The following is a 17,357-nucleotide window of genomic DNA, read 5'->3' on the forward strand; positions in this document are numbered from 1 at the left end:
CATTTTTGTTCGTCAGTGTATCGCTCCCTCGTTTCTCATTAAGTGTTTGGAGAGGAAAAACAATGTAATTCCTGATATTTAGCCTAATGTAATAAATGGAGAGAATGTCTCTTCCTTTTCTCTCCCTCTGTCTGTCTTCCTCTTCACCCCATTTAGACTATTAGCTGCATCATTACTCACTAGTCTGTAGGAAAAACATGTCTACAGTAATTCCAGACAAATAAGCTTTGTGTGTGTGTGTGTGTGTGTGTGTGTGTCCTGCAGCGATCCCTTCCAGCTGACCCCAGTGTTTTTATTCCAGAGGAATTCCTCCTCCACACACACAGTCAGTCTGAGCTGCGTTGCAACTCATTTGTTTGTTAGATGACTGGGGGCTTAGATCATGCTAACAGCTATCAAGTTAGCTAGCGCCAGCCAGAGGTTATTCAGCAGGACAAGGAGCGGATTCAAGCCACACACACACACACACACACACACACAACACATCGTACACTCTCCACAATTCCCATTCCAGCTATAGACTACACAACAGGCCAATTCAAAGCCGGGGGGGGGGGGGGCATTTGACAAGGAATGTTGATGACAGTTGGGGGGTTTAATGTTGAAACTGGACATATATATGGAAAACCTGCCAGTAACATTAGTGTAATGAATGCAGCATTAGACAATGTTAACTCTGCTGCCTCCCAAAGCATTGATGTGGTCATCTATACTGTTCTATTATTGCAGTGGATCCTCAAGGGAGGGAGGCGGCCAGTGTTTGACCCCAGCTAAAGGCTGGATTGTAGTTTTGGCTAGTCTTGTATTGGAGAGGATACAAGGATCTAAGCTCCCTCTCTTCCTGAGACTGACCCATGAAGGTCGAAAGAGAGCTCTGAATGAATACAACCCGTCTTAGCACGGACATTGCCATTGAAGGTTTCCACCATTTTAAAGTAGGCAATGAGGCCTCTTTCTACCTCTATGGACTGACCACTATGTTTAGATAAAGACATTATCTCACTGGGGCTCTGGGTGCCCTGGGATGACATATGACTATTACCATTGGCCAATTAGGTCAGGAGTCCAATTAGAAGGCTCTGGTTTCGAACATGTTGAAAAGCTTTACCACATGTATCTCCTAGGGTCATGGATTGTTGACAGGTTTTCAAGCTCCATTGGTTAGAGCAAAAAAAATTAAAATAAAAAACACTGCTCTGAAACACTTCTCTAAAACCCGCATGCACAGGTTATTTACCATTATAAACTGGGTGGTTTGAGTCCTGAATTCTGATTGGCTGACAGCCGTGGTATATCAGACCGTATACAACGGGTATGATAAAACATGTATATTTGCTCAAATTATGTTGATAACCAGTTTATATGCGACCAATATAACACGGCTAAGGGCTGTGTCCAGGAACTCTGCGTTGCATCGTGCCTAAGAACAGCCCTTAGCCGTGGTATATTGGCCATATGCCACACCTCGGGCCTTATTGCTTAATTATTACCATGGTTTACCATGAAGAGGATGGAGACAAGAGAGAAAGGAGATGAGGTTATTTACCAGTATTATTACCATGGAGAGGATGGAGACAGGAGATGAGGTTATTTACCAGTATTATTACCATGGAGAGGATAGAGACAGGAGATGAGGTTATTTACCAGTATTATTACCATGGAGAGGATGGAGACAGGAGATGAGGTTATTTACCAGTATTATTACCATGGAGAGGATAGAGACAGGAGATGAGGTTATTTACCAGTATTATTACCATGGAGAGGATGGAGACAGGAGATTAGGTTATTTAACAGTATTATTACCATGGAGAGGATGGAGACAGGGGATTAGGTTATTTAACAGTATTATTACCATGGAGAGGATGGAGACAGGAGATGAGGTTATTTACCAGTATTATTACCATGGAGAGGATAGAGACAGGAGATGAGGTTATTTACCAGTATTATTACCATGGAGAGGATAGAGACAGGAGATGAGGTTATTTACCAGTATTATTACCACGGAGAGGATAGAGACAGGAGATGAGGTTATTTACCAGTATTATTACCATGGAGAGGATAGAGACAGGAGATGAGGTTATTTACCAGTATTATTACCATGGAGAGGATAGAGACAGGAGATGAGGTTATTTACCAGTATTATTACCTTGGTTTACCATGGAGACAATGGAGACATGAGATGAGGTTATTTACCAGTATTATTACCATGGAGAGGATGGAGACAGGGGATGAGGTTATTTACCAGTATTATTACCATGGAGAGGATGGAGACAGGAGATGAGGTTATTTACCAGTATTATTACCATGGTTAACCATGAAGAGGATAGAGACAGGAAATGAGGTTATTTACCAGTATTATTACCATGGTTAACCATGAAGAGGATGGAGACAGGAGATGAGGTTATTTACCAGTATTATTACCATGGTTAACCATGAAGAGGATAGAGACAGGAAATGAGGTTATTTACCAGTATTATTACCATGGAGAGGATGGAAAGAGGAGATTAGGTTATTTACCAGTATTATTACCATGGTTTACCATGAAGAAGATGGAGACAGGAGATGAGGTTATTTACCAGTATTATTACCATGAAGAAGATGGAGACAGGAGATGAGGTTATTTACCAGTATTATTACCATGGAGAGGATAGCGACAGGAGATGAGGTTATTTACCAGTATTATTACCATGGAGAGGATAGAGACAGGAGATGAGGTTATTTACCAGTATTATTACCATGGAGAGGATGGAGACAGGAGATGAGGTTATTTACCAGTATTATTACCATGGAGAGGATAGAGACAGGAGATGAGGTTATTTACCAGTATTATTACCATGGAGAGGATAGAGACAGGAGATGAGGTTATTTACCAGTATTATTACCACGGAGAGGATGGAGACAGGAGATGAGGTTATTTACCAGTATTATTACCATGGAGAGGATAGAGACAGGAGATGAGGTTATTTACCAGTATTATTACCATGGAGAGGATGGAGACAGGAGATGAGGTTATTTACCAGTATTATTACCATGGAGAGGATAGAGACAGGAGATGAGGTTATTTACCAGTATTATTACCACGGAGAGGATAGAGACAGGAGATGAGGTTATTTACCAGTATTATTACCATGGAGAGGATAGAGACAGGAGATGAGGTTATTTACCAGTGTTATTACCATGGTTAACCATGGAGAGGATAGAGACAGGAGATGAGGTTATTTACCAGTATTATTACCATGGAGAGGATAGAGACAGGAGATGAGGTTATTTACCAGTATTATTACCATGGAGAGGATAGAGACAGGAGATGAGGTTATTTACCAGTATTATTACCATGGAGAGGATAGAGACAGGAGATGAGGTTATTTACCAGTATTATTACCATGGAGAGGATAGAGACAGGAGATGAGGTTATTTACCAGTATTATTACCACGGAGAGGATAGAGACAGGAGATGAGGTTATTTACCAGTATTATTACCATGGAGAGGATAGAGACAGGAGATTAGGTTATTTACCAGTATTATTACCATGGTTAACCATGAAGAGGATGGAGACAGGAGATGAGGTTATTTACCAGTATTATTACCATGGTTAACCATGAAGAGGATAGAGACAGGAAATGAGGTTATTTACCAGTATTATTACCATGGAGAGGATGGAAAGAGGAGATTAGGTTATTTACCAGTATTATTACCATGGTTTACCAGAAGAAGATAGAGACAGGAGATGAGGTTATTTACCAGTATTATTACCATGAAGAAGATGGAGACAGGAGATGAGGTTATTTACCAGTATTATTACCATGGAGAGGATAGAGACAGGAGATGAGGTTATTTACCAGTATTATTACCATGGAGAGGATGGAGACAGGAGATGAGGTTATTTACCAGTATTATTACCATGGAGAGGATAGAGACAGGAGATGAGGTTATTTACCAGTATTATTACCATGGAGAGGATAGAGACAGGAGATGAGGTTATTTACCAGTATTATTACCATGGAGAGGATGGAGACAGGAGATGAGGTTATTTACCAGTATTATTACCATGGTTAACCATGAAGAGGATAGAGACAGGAGATTAGGTTATTTACCAGTATTATTACCATGGTTTACCATGGAGAGGATGGAGACAGGAGATGAGGTTATTTACCAGTATTATTACCATGGTTTACCATGAAGAGGATAGAGACAGGAGAGTAGAGGTATGTTTCCCAAACAAAAAACCAGACCAGGAACACATTGGCTACATCATGTTATTTCCCCTGAGAGATCAACACACCCCCACCACACACTAAGACACCAACAAGTGCAAACAAGTTTGTTTGTGTGAGAGTGAGTTTCATCTGCTGTGTTTGTGTGACCTCATGTTCTAACTGACGGAGGTTAGGCTTGGCTGGGCTTCCAGGACAGCAGAGAACAGGCGACAGGAGAGAAGTCGTCACACACACAAGGCTTGGGTTTCGGTAAATGACTTAACGAGGAGATAGTTTAATCAGTGAATTCCCAGGCTTGTCTGGAGGAGATGACTAACATGTTCTCTTGTTAGCAGGAAAGCTGGGGGGCTAGCTGCTGTGTGTGTGTGTGTGTGTGTGTGTGTGTGTGTGTGTGTGTGTGTGTGTGTGTGTGTGTGTGTGTGTGTGAAGCTATCCTCTGCTTCTCTCCATCTGTCAGTTGAGCACAACAGGTAAAGTTTATCCTGGAACTAATTCCATGTGAAACACTGCAGGGTAGAGGGAGAAGAAAAACACTGCTGCACATGTCTGGACACCATCAGCTGTGTTAGTGTGTTGATTTGTGTTGAGCTCCCGTTTATGTAGTGTGTGTGTGTGTCTGCCTGTTATCCCCATTGGTCAGGGATGGTCTCCACTTAGTGATGATTTCAGGGAAACCGGGAGGAAATGAATGGATCAATACACCCCACACAGGAAGGGTGATCAGCTGGAATGATGGCATCCCAGGGAGATCCAAGGAAAGTGGAGCAGCAAAGACATGCAGACATTTGTAGACTGTGTGTGATGTGTGTGTGTGTGTTGATATGTGTGTGTACGCCAACTACCATCCAGTCCAAAAACCATGTGTTTCTATGTGTAGTGCTAGGGGTTGTTTAAGGTCTAGGTGCACCACACACAGAAGGAATGTGTGGTATGTGCTGTCAAACCATGTGTGTCTATGGAGTGTGACACTCAAAGGAAATAAGATAAAAGCAGTGACAGGCCACTGAAGTCCTCAACAGCTGCCATGTCACTGCTGCTTCTACTGGTCGACTTTCAGTGAAAGAGTCAGATTTTGAAAACCAGGGTCAATCGAGAGAAAATGACAAACAAAATAAAAATACAAAGAAACTAAATAAAATCGGGATGGTAAAAATATTTTAGTGTAAACTTAAACCAACTATTACCAGATATAAAGTAAGTAGGAAAGATAATGGACCTATATATATTTAAATAATATTATCTTTGAGAACTAACAATCATCAAAATAAAAACTAGATAGTCAGAGAGAATCTAAAATTCTCAATGTCATGGCACGGTGCCTCTACTGATTTTGTTATAATGTTTGAGTCACTCAGACAGCATAAGAACAAGACATAAGCCATGACAAAATGTGTAGAATTGCAAGAAATTAGCTTTAAAACAGCAAAAACACCCACACTTTCCCACTGCTGTTAAAACAAATCCTAGGGGAAACACTGAATACAGATTCATTTTTCCTTTTGCAAAACATTTTACTACGGTTTGCAATTCAACACAACCCAGGTGTGAGAAAACTGTCATTGTTCCATCTCTGAATGACCAGGGGATACACAACAGTGATGGAATGATAACCAGGCACAGATGAATATGCCTGGCTGGCACCTAGCCTCCTCTCTCCCTTAACAACCACAGCTACCCGTACTCAAATGACCAAAATAACAACATAGTTCATAGTTCCAGGGACCATAGTTACGGCATCGATTAGACTTCCGGCTTAGACCTTTTGGAACATATTTAGCAGCTGATTGGATTTATGCAGTAAGGTACACTATGCAGAAATCGCTCCGCCATGAACTGGTTGCTAAAAGTCAAATAGTTTGCCTAATTTCAGTTTGTGACAAAACAAGCAAGTATAGTGTAGAGAATCATTGTACAATCTAAACCTCTGAAATATATTTTCTATAACAAAAAATATTTTATTTTCAGCTGTTTAAAGCTGGTTAAAGACACAAAAACAAAACATAAGAACGGCAAGCATAGAAATAGTGCACATAGAACAGGTCTACTGCTTCTTAGACTTGCTTTAAATGAGATCTATAACTCAGATTTCTATGTGAATTTGGTCAGGTCGCCCAAAAATTTACATATTGCAGCTTTAATGTCAAGGAATGATGAGCACAGACGATTGTTGAAGATATTAGGACGTGATCAGGTATATGGGGAACAACTATTGTTACGGGAAATCAAACTGTGCATGCCTTGGTCGTGTTACCACTGGTTTAACTCAAGAGACATACTATGTCGTAAGTATGGACCCTGGGAGTTTAGATCAAGACCCACAAACTACATAGAGTTCAGTTGCTGTCACGTCCTGACCAGTAAAGGGGTTATTTGTTATTATAGTTTGGTCAGGACGTGCCAGGGGGCGTTTGTTTAGAGTGTTTCGGGGTTTATTGGGTATGTTATTATGTAAGAGGGGTGGGTTTGTTTTGTGTTTTAGCGGTTTTTGGGTATTGTTCTGGTTTTGTATTTCTATGATTTTCTAGGTTGTGTATTTCTTTGTTGGCCTGGTATGGCTCTCAATCAGGAACAGCTATACATCGTTGTTGCTGATTGGGAGTCATACTTAGGTAGCCCTTTTTTCACTTGTGGTTTGTGGGAAGTTGTTTTTGCACTGCTGTGTTTAGCCTGCAATACTGTGCGTCCGTTTGTTTTGTTATTTAAGTGTTCAATAAAAGTTCAAATGAGCACTCAACACGCTGCGCCTTGGTCTACTACATACGACGACCGTTACAGTTGCTGCCGACTGCTAAACAGTAGCTTCCCATGCAAAGTGGTAGTACAATCATTTTACAGAGAAGGGAGGTTTAGAAGTTTGTTATACACATAATATTTAGTCATGGTTCTGGAAGAGCAGAGCCAGCTGTCTTGACTTGGTTGGTTTCACACACAAATATCCATGTATTTGACGTGCACACTCTGCAGTCCAACTCATCCCAAACCATATAAAATGGGTTGAGGTCAGGTGATTGTGGAGGCCAGATCATCTGATGCAGCACTCTCCTCCATGGTCAAATAGCCCTTACACAGCCTGGAGGTGAGTTTTGGGTCATTGTCCTGATGAAAAACAAAATGATAGTCCCACTGCGCGCAAACCAGATGGGATGGAGTATCGCTGCAGAATGCTGTGGTAGCCATGCAGGTTAAGTGTGCCTTGAATTCTAAATAAATCACTGACAGTGTCACCAGCAAAGCACCCCACACCATAACACCTCCTCCTCCATGCTTCACGGTGGGAACCACACATATGGCGATCATCCGTTCACCTACTCTGCGACGCACAAAGACACAGCGGTTGGAACCAAAAATCGCACATTTCCACCGGTCTAATGTCCATTGCTGGTGTTTCTAGGCCCAAGCAAGTCTCTTCTTATTGGTGTCCTTTAGTAGTAGTTTCTTTGCAGCAATTTGACCATGAAGGCCTGATTCACGCAGTCTCCTCTGAACAGTTGATGTTGAGATGTTTCTGTTACTTGAACTGTATGAAGCATTTATTTGGGCTGCAATCTAGATGCAGTTAACTCTAATGAACTTATCCTCTGCAGCAGAGGTAACTCTGGGTCTTCCTTTCCTGTGGCGGTCCTCATGAGAACCAGTTTCATCACAGTGCTTGATGGTGTTTGCGACTGCACTTGAAGAAACTTTCAAAGTTCTTGAAATTGTACAGATTGACTGACCTTCATGTCTTCAAGTAATGATGGACTGTCGTTTCTCTTTGCTTATTTGAGCTGTTCTTGCCATAATATGGACTTGGTCTTTTATCAGATAGGGCTATCTTCTGTATACCACCCTACCTTGTCACAGCACAACTGATTGGCTCAAACGCATTAAAACGTCTTGGTGACAGGGGGCAGTATTCGGAATTTCAGATGAATAACATCCTCAAATTAAACTGCCTGCTACTCGGGCCCAGAAGGTAGGATATGCATATTATTAGTAGATTTGGATTGAAAACACTCTGAAGTTTCTAAAACTGTTTTAATGATGTCTGTGAGTATAACAGAACTCATATGGCAGGCAAAAACCTGAGAAAAAAATCCAACCAGGAAGTGGTTGTAGTTTTTCAAGTGATTGCCTATCCAAACTACAGTGTCTGTGGGGTCATTTTGCACTTCCTAAGGCTTCCACTAGATGTCAACAGTCTTTAGAACCTTGTTTCATGCTTCTACTGTGACTGGGTAGAGAATAAGAGCTGACTCAACAAGTGGACTGCCTGAGGCCAATGAGTTGTTTACTGCGCAGTCACACAGGCGCACAGTCACGCAGGCGCGCCGTTCCTTCTTTTTCCTCTGTAATGAATACGCTATTGTCCGGTTGGAATATTATCGAAGATTTATGATAAAAAATACCCTAAGGACTGATTGTAAACATCGTTTGACATGTTTCTACGAACGGTAATGAAACTTTTTGACTTTTCGTCTCGGGTTTTGCACTCGCACATTACGCCTTTGGAATAGTGATCTGAACGCGTGAACAAAACTGAGGTATTTGGACATAAATATGGAGTTTATCGAACAAAATGAACATTTCTTGTGGAAGTCCTGGGAGTGCATTCCGACGAAGATCAGCAAATGTAAGTGAAGATTTATAATACTATTTCTGAGTTTTGTTGACTCCAGAACTTGGCGGGTAAATGTATAGCTTGCTTTGATGTCTGAGCGCAGTACTCAAAATATTGAACAATGTGCTTTCGTCGTAAAGCTATTTTGAAATCTGACACAGCGGTTGCATTAAGGAGAAGTGTATCTATAATTCTTTCAATAACTGTTGTAAATTTATCAACGTTTATGATGAGTATTTTAGTAAATTGTAGTGCTCATTCACCGGAAGTTTTGGGAGGCAAAACATTTTCTAAACATCACGCGCCAATGTAAAATGGGGTTTTTGGATATAAATATGAACTTTATCGAACAAAACATACATGTATTGTGTAACATTGAGTCCTGGGAGTGTCATCTGATGAAGATCGTCAAAGGTTAGTGATTCATTTTAGCTGTATTTCTGGTTTTGGTGACGCCTCTCCTTGCTTGGAAAATGGCTGTGTGGTTTTTCTTGTCTCGGCGCTGTCCTAACATAATCTAATGTTATGCTTTCACTGTAAAGCCTTTTTGAAATCGTACGTGGTTGGATTAACGATAAGTGTATCTTTAAAATGGGATATAAAAGTTGGAGCGTCCCACATACCCCAAAGAGGTTAAGAAGGAAAGAAATTCCACAAATTAGCTTTTAACAAGGCACACCTGTTAATTGAAATGCATTCCAGGTGAGTACCTCATGAAGCTGGTTTAGAGAATGCCAAGAGTGTGCAAAGCTGTCAATAAGGCAAAGGGTGGCTACTTTGAACAATCTCAAATATAATATGTACACTACCGTTCAAAGGTTTGGGGTCACTTAGAAATGTCCTTGTTTTTGAAAGAAAATTGTAAAAAATGTCCATTAAAATAACACCAAATTGATCAGAAATACAGTGTAGACATTGTTAATGTTGTAAATCGCTATTGTAGCTGGAAACGGCAGATTTGTAATGGAATATCTACATAGGCGTACAGAGGCCATTATTAGCAACCATCACTCCTGTGTTCCAAAGGCACGTTGTGTTAGCTAATCCAAGTTTATCATTTTAAAAGGCTAATTGAGCATTAGAAAACCCTTTTGCAATTATGTTAGCACAGCTGAAAACTGTCATGCTGATTAAAGAAGCAATAAAACTGGTCTTTAGACTAGTTGAGTATCTGGAGCGTCAGCATTTGTGGGTTCGATTACAGGCTCAGACAGGACCCAGAGGCTGGGGATACATGCAGTTTCATTATCCAGACAGGACCCAGAGGCTGGGGATACATGCAGTTTCATTATCCAGACAGGACCCAGAGGCTGTGAATACATGTATTTTCATTACGCAGACAGGACCCAGAGGCTGAGGCTACATGTAGTTTCATTATCCAGACAGGACCCAGAGGCTGGGGATACAGGTAGTTTCATTATCCAGACAGGACCCAGAGGCTGAGGCTACAGGTAGTTTCATTATCCAGACAGGACCCAGAGGCTGGGGATACATGTAGTTTCATTATCCAGACAGGACCCAGAGGCTAAGGCTACATGTTGTTTCATTATCCAGACAGGACCCAGAGACTAGATGTAGACAACTATCCCTCCTCTATCCCTCCCTTCATCCTCTATCCCTTCATCCATCTCTATCCCTTCCTCCATCTCCATCTATCCCTTCCTCCATCTCTATCTATCCCTTCATCCATCTCCATCTATCCCTTCATCCGGTATCCATCGATTCATCCCTCTATCCATCTCTATCTATCCTTTCATCCATCTCTATCTATCCCTTCATCCATCTCTATCTATCCCTTCATCCGGTATCCATCGATTCATCCCTCTATCATCCCTCTATCCATCCCTCTATCCGCTATCCATCCCTTCATCCTCTATCCATCCCTTCATCCTCTATCCATCCCTTCATCCCCTATCGTCCCTCTATCCATCCCTTCATCCGCTATCCTCCCTCTATCCATCCTATCCATCCCTTCATCCTCTATCCATCCCTTCATCCCTCCCTTCATCCTCTATCCATCCCTCTATATTTGTCCATCCTTTCATCTTTATATGATGGATGAGAATCCATCTCTCCCCATGTCTTTCTGACAGATTAAACTCAGTGAAGCCATGTGAAGTGAATCCAACTGTATACCTACCACTCCATCCCCCTTTCCCTCCCCCTCTCCATCCCACCCACAGACAGAATGGAGGTTGAAGCATTTCATCTCTCACTTTGCCAGCGGGTCCTCATTCCCTTTCGGCCTGGTCCAATCCCTATTCATATAATATGCATGCTCATCCAATCAGTAACCTCGGCATGCAAACAGCTCATTAGCCATGCGAGGGAGTGGGAGGAGTAACCGGGCTCACTCAATCACTGAAACATGAGGCTAATCACACACACACACACACACACACACACACACACACACACACACACACACACACACACACACACACACACACACACACATCAGTGAGAACCATGGGGCTTATCACAGGCTGATCAGGGGCTGATGCAGGCTAAATATTTTATCTGGAGCTATTTTCCACTCCAGGACAAATGATCAGGCTACACTGAGAAGACACCAGCTAGGAGATGAAATCAGTTAAATGTTCCAATTTCAGGGGAGTATATTCCACCCCCGTGCAGCAATCGGTGTTAATCTGAGACGTGTGGTTTGGGAGGCGACCGGAACATCTGTGTGTGTCAGAGCGGAGGAGAAATGTCAGCAGAGTTTTCCCAAATGGCATCCTATTCCCTATATAGTGGGCCCATAGGACTTGTGTCAAAAGTAGTGCACTTCATAGTGAAAAGAGAACCATTTGGGAAATCATGTTCAATTGAATTTCACACTGGGAGCATGTTGTTAGCACTCTGTAGGATTACTGTAGAAGACTCACTGTCTCACTCCCACTCCAAAACCAAAGTTTACTGAACATTATTAGAGATGAGTACATGTCCCATGCCTTCTGTTGCAAAAATGACTACTTGAGGTCTGAAAACCTCTGATAACCCTGGATAACCCCTAACACTCCTATCAACGACCTTAACCATGTACTGACATGTATTACATATGCTAAGACATCACATTGTACACAATGATAGATATATTTGATTTTTTTGTTGTACATTCTTTGGGGTGGCCACAACGTACCATTGGTCCTTATTATAGAAATAAGGAGTTATTGACCTGAATTGACCTCCTCAACAACCTTCTCTTCCCATCACTATGACTCCCATCACTAAGCTGCAGACAGCAACAACTGCACCATCACTATGACTCCCATCACTAAGCTGCAGACAGCAACAACTGCTCCATCACTATGACTCCCATCACTAAGCTGCAGACAGCAACAACTGCTCCATCACTATGACTCCCATCACTAAGCTGCAGACAGCAACAACTGCTCCATCACTATGACTCCCATCACTAAGCTGCAGACAGCAACAACTGCTCCATCACTAAGCTACAGACAGCAAAAACTGCTCCATCACTAAGCTACAGACAGCAACAACTGCTCCATCACTAAGCTGCAGACAGAAACAACTGCTCCATCACTAAGCTGCCGACAGAAACAACTGCTCCATCACTAAGCTGCAGACAGAAACAACTGCTCCATCACTAAGCTGCAGACAGAAACAACTGCTCCATCACTAAGCTGCAGACAGCAACAACTGCTCCATCACTATGACTCCCATCACTAAGCTGCAGACAGCAACAACTGCTCCATCACTGACTCCCATCACTAAGCTGCAGACAGCAACAACTGCTCCATCACTATGACTCCCATCACTAAGCTGCAGACAGCAACAACTGCTCCATCACTATGACTCCCATCACTAAGCTGCAGACAGCAACAACTGCTCCATCACTATGACTCCCATCACTAAGCTGCAGACAGCAACAACTGCTCCATCACTAAGCTGCAGACAGAAACAACTGCTCAATCACTAAGCTGCCGACAGCAACAACTGCTCCATCACTAAGCTTCAGACAGAAACAACTGCTCCATCACAAAGCTGCAGACAGCAACAACTGCTCCATCACAAAGCTGCCGACAGCAACAACTGCTCCATCACTAAGCTGCAGACAGCAACAACTGCTCCATCACTAAGCTGCAGACAGCAACAACTGCTCCATCACTAAGCTGCAGACAGCAACAACTGCTCCATCACTAAGCTGCAGACAGAAACAACTGCTCCATCACTAAGCTGCAGACAGAAACAACTGCTCCATCACTATGACTCCCATCACTAAGCTGCAGACAGCAACAACTGCTCCATCACTATGACTCCCATCACTAAGCTGCAGACAGCAACAACTGCTCCATCACTAAGCTACAGACAGCAAAAACTGCTCCATCACTAAGCTACAGACAGCAACAACTGCTCCATCATTAAGCTGCAGACAGCAACAACTGCTCCATCACTAAGCTGCAGACAGCAACAACTGCTCCATCACTAAGCTGCAGACAGCAACAACTGCTCCATCACTAAGCTGCAGACAGCAACAACTGCTCCATCACTAAGCTGCAGACAGAAACAACTGCTCCATCACTAAGCTGCAGACAGAAACAACTGCTCCATCACTAAGCTGCCGACAGAAACAACTGCTCCATCACTAAGCTGCAGACAGAAACAACTGCTCCATCACTAAGCTGCAGACAGAAACAACTGCTCCATCACTAAGCTGCAGACAGAAACAACTGCTCCATCACTATGACTCCCATCACTAAGCTGCAGACAGCAACAACTGCTCCATCACTGACTCCCATCACTAAGCTGCAGACAGCAACAACTGCTCCAACACTAAGCTGCAGACAGCAACAACTGCTCCATCACTAAGCTGCAGACAGAAACAACTGCTCCATCACTAAGCTAACGACAGCAACAACTGCTCCATCACTAAGCTGCAGACAGAAACAACTGCTCCATCACTAAGCTGCAGACAGAAACAACTGCTCCATCACTAAGCTGCAGACAGAAACAACTGCTCCATCACTAAGCTGCAGACAGAAACTGCTCCATCACTAAGCTGCCGACAGAAACAACTGCTCCATCACTAAGCTGCCGACAGAAACAACTGCTCCATCACTAAGCTGTAGACAGAAACAACTGCTCCATCACTAAGCTGCAGACAGAAACAACTGCTCCATCACTAAGCTGCAGACAGCAAGTGTGACTCCCATCACTAAGCTGCAGACAGCACAACTGCTCCATCACTATGACTCCCATCACTAAGCTGCAGACAGCAACAACTGCTCCATCACTATGACTCCCATCACTATGCTGCAGACAGCAACAACTGTTCCATCACTAAGCTGTAGACAGAAACAACTGCTCCATCACTAAGCTGCAGACAGAAACAACTGCTCCGTCACTAAGCTGCAGACAGCAACAACTGCTCCATCACTATGACTCCCATCACTAAGCTGCAGACAGCACAACTGCTCCATCACTATGACTCCCATCACTAAGCTGCAGACAGCAACAACTGCTCCATCACTATGACTCCCATCACTATGCTGCAGACAGCAACAACTGCTCCATCACTATGACTCCCATCACTAAGCTGCAGACAGCAAGAACTGCTCCATCACTAAGCTGCAGACAGCAAGTGTGACTCCCATCACTAAGCTGCAGACAGCATAACTGCTCCATCACTATGACTCCCATCACTATGCTGCAGACAGCAACAACTGCTCCATTACTAAGCTGTAGACAGAAACAACTGCTCCATCACTAAGCTGCAGACAGAAACAACTGCTCCATCACTAAGCTGCAGACAGCAACAACTGCTCCATTACTAAGCTGCAGACACCAACAACTGCTCCATCACTAAGCTGCAGACAGCAACAACTGCTCCATCACTATGACTCCCATCACTAAGCTGCAGACAGCACAACTGCTCCATCACCATGACTCCCATCACTAAGCTGCAGACAGCAACAACTGCTCCATCACTATGACTCCCATCACTATGCTGCAGACAGCAACAACTGCTCCATCACTATGACTCCCATCACTATGCTGCAGACAGCAACAACTGCTCCATCACTAAGCTGCAGACAGCAACAACTGCTCCATCACTAAGCTGCAGACAGCAACAACTGCTCCATCACTAAGCTGCAGACAGCAACAACTGCTCCATTACTAAGCTGCAGACAGCAACAACTGCTCCATCACTAAGCTGCAGACAGCAACAACTGCTCCATCACTATGACTCCCATCACTAAGCTGCAGACAGCACAACTGCTCCATCACCATGACTCCCATCACTAAGCTGCAGACAGCAACAACTGCTCCATCACTATGACTCCCATCACTATGCTGCAGACAGCAACAACTGCTCCATCACTATGACTCCCATCACTAAGCTGCAGACAGCAAGAACTGCTCCATCACTAAGCTGCAGACAGCAAGTGTGACTCCCATCACTAAGCTGCAGACAGCACAACTGCTCCATCACTATGACTCCCATCACTAAGCTGCAGACAGCAACAACTGCTCCATCACTATGACTCCCATCACTATGCTGCAGACAGCAACAACTGCTCCATCACTAAGCTGTAGACAGAAACAACTGCTCCATCACTAAGCTGCAGACAGAAACAACTGCTCCATCACTAAGCTGCAGACAGCACAACTGCTCCATCACTATGACTCCCATCACTAAGCTGCAGACAGCAACAACTGCTCCATCACTATGACTCCCATCACTATGCTGCAGACAGCAACAACTGCTCCATCACTATGACTCCCATCACTAAGCTGCAGACAGCAAGAACTGCTCCATCACTAAGCTGCAGACAGCAAGTGTGACTCCCATCACTAAGCTGCAGACAGCACAACTGCTCCATCACTATGACTCCCATCACTAAGCTGCAGACAGCAACAACTGCTCCATCACTATGACTCCCATCACTATGCTGCAGACAGCAACAACTGCTCCATCACTATGACTCCCATCACTAAGCTGCAGACAGCAAGAACTGCTCCATCACTATGACTCCCATCACTAAGCTGCAGACAGCAACAACTGCTCCATCACTAAGCTGCCGACAGCAACAACTGCTCCATCACTTAGCTGCAGACAGCAACAACTGCTCCATCACTAAGCTGCAGACAGAAACAACTGCTCCATCACTAAGCTGCCGACAGCAACAACTGCTCCATCACTAAGCTTCAGACAGAAACAACTGCTCCATCACTAAGCTTCAGACAGAAACAACTGCTCCATCACTAAGCTGCAGACAGCAACAACTGCTCCATCACTAAGCTGCAGACAGCAACAACTGCTCCATCACTAAGCTGCAGACAGAAACAACTGCTCCATCACTAAGCTGCCGACAGCAACAACTGCTCCATCACTAAGCTTCAGACAGAAACAACTGCTCCATCACTAAGCTGCAGACAGAAACAACTGCTCCATCACTAATCTGCAGACAGAAACAACTGCTCCATCACTAAGCTGCAGACAGCAACAACTGCTCCATCACTGACTCCCATCACTAAGCTGCAGACAGCAACAACTGCTCCATCACTAAGCTGCAGACAGCAACAACTGCTCCATTACTAAGCTGCAGACAGCAACAACTGCTCCATCACTAAGCTGCAGACAGCAACAACTGCTCCATCACTAAGCTGCAGACAGCTTCAACTGCTCCATCACTAAGCTACAGACAGTAACAACTGCTCCATCACTAAGCTGCAGACAGCAACAACTGCTCCATCACAAAGCTGCAGACAGCAACAACTGCTCCATCACAAAGCTGCCGACAGCAACAACTGCTCCATCACTAAGCTTCAGACAGAAACAACTGCTCCATCACTAAGCTGCAGACAGAAACAACTGCTCCATCACTAATCTGCAGACAGAAACAACTGCTCCATCACTAAGCTGCAGACAGCAACAACTGCTCCATCACTGACTCCCATCACTAAGCTGCAGACAGCAACAACTGCTCCATCACTAAGCTGCAGACAGCAACAACTGCTCCATTACTAAGCTGCAGACAGCAACAACTGCTCCATCACTATGCTGCAGACAGCAACAACTGCTCCATCACTAAGCTGCAGACAGCTTCAACTGCTCCATCACTAAGCTACAGACAGTAACAACTGCTCCATCACTAAGCTGCAGACAGCAACAACTGCTCCATCACAAAGCTGCAGACAGCAACAACTGCTCCATCACAAAGCTGCCGACAGCAACAACTGCTCCATCACTAAGCTGCAGACAGAAACAACTGCTCCATCACTAAGCTGCAGACAGAAACAACTGCTCCATCACTAAGCTGCAGACAGAAACAACTGCTCCATCACTAATCTGCAGACAGAAACAACTGCTCCATCACTAAGCTGCAGACAGCAACAACTGCTCCATCACTGACTCCCATCACTAAGCTGCAGACAGCAACAACTGCTCCAACACTAAGCTGCAGACAGCAACAACTGCTCCATCACTAAGCTGCAGACAGCAACAACTGCTCCATTACTAAGCTGCAGACAGCAACAACTGCTCCATCACGAAGCTGCCGACAGCAAAAAC

General features: G+C 43.8%; 1 protein-coding gene across 8 annotated transcripts in view; it reads right to left on the reverse strand.

Moving 5' to 3' along the window:
- LOC106562648 (aryl-hydrocarbon receptor nuclear translocator 2) overlaps nt 1–17,357 on the reverse strand; it is a 115,568-nt gene that overhangs the window by 71,036 nt on the left and 27,175 nt on the right. The gene's annotated exons all lie outside the window — the stretch shown is intronic.

This window comes from Salmo salar, chromosome ssa11 (genome assembly GCF_905237065.1).
Source record: "Salmo salar chromosome ssa11, Ssal_v3.1, whole genome shotgun sequence".
Classification (NCBI taxonomy): Eukaryota; Metazoa; Chordata; class Actinopteri; order Salmoniformes; family Salmonidae; genus Salmo; species Salmo salar.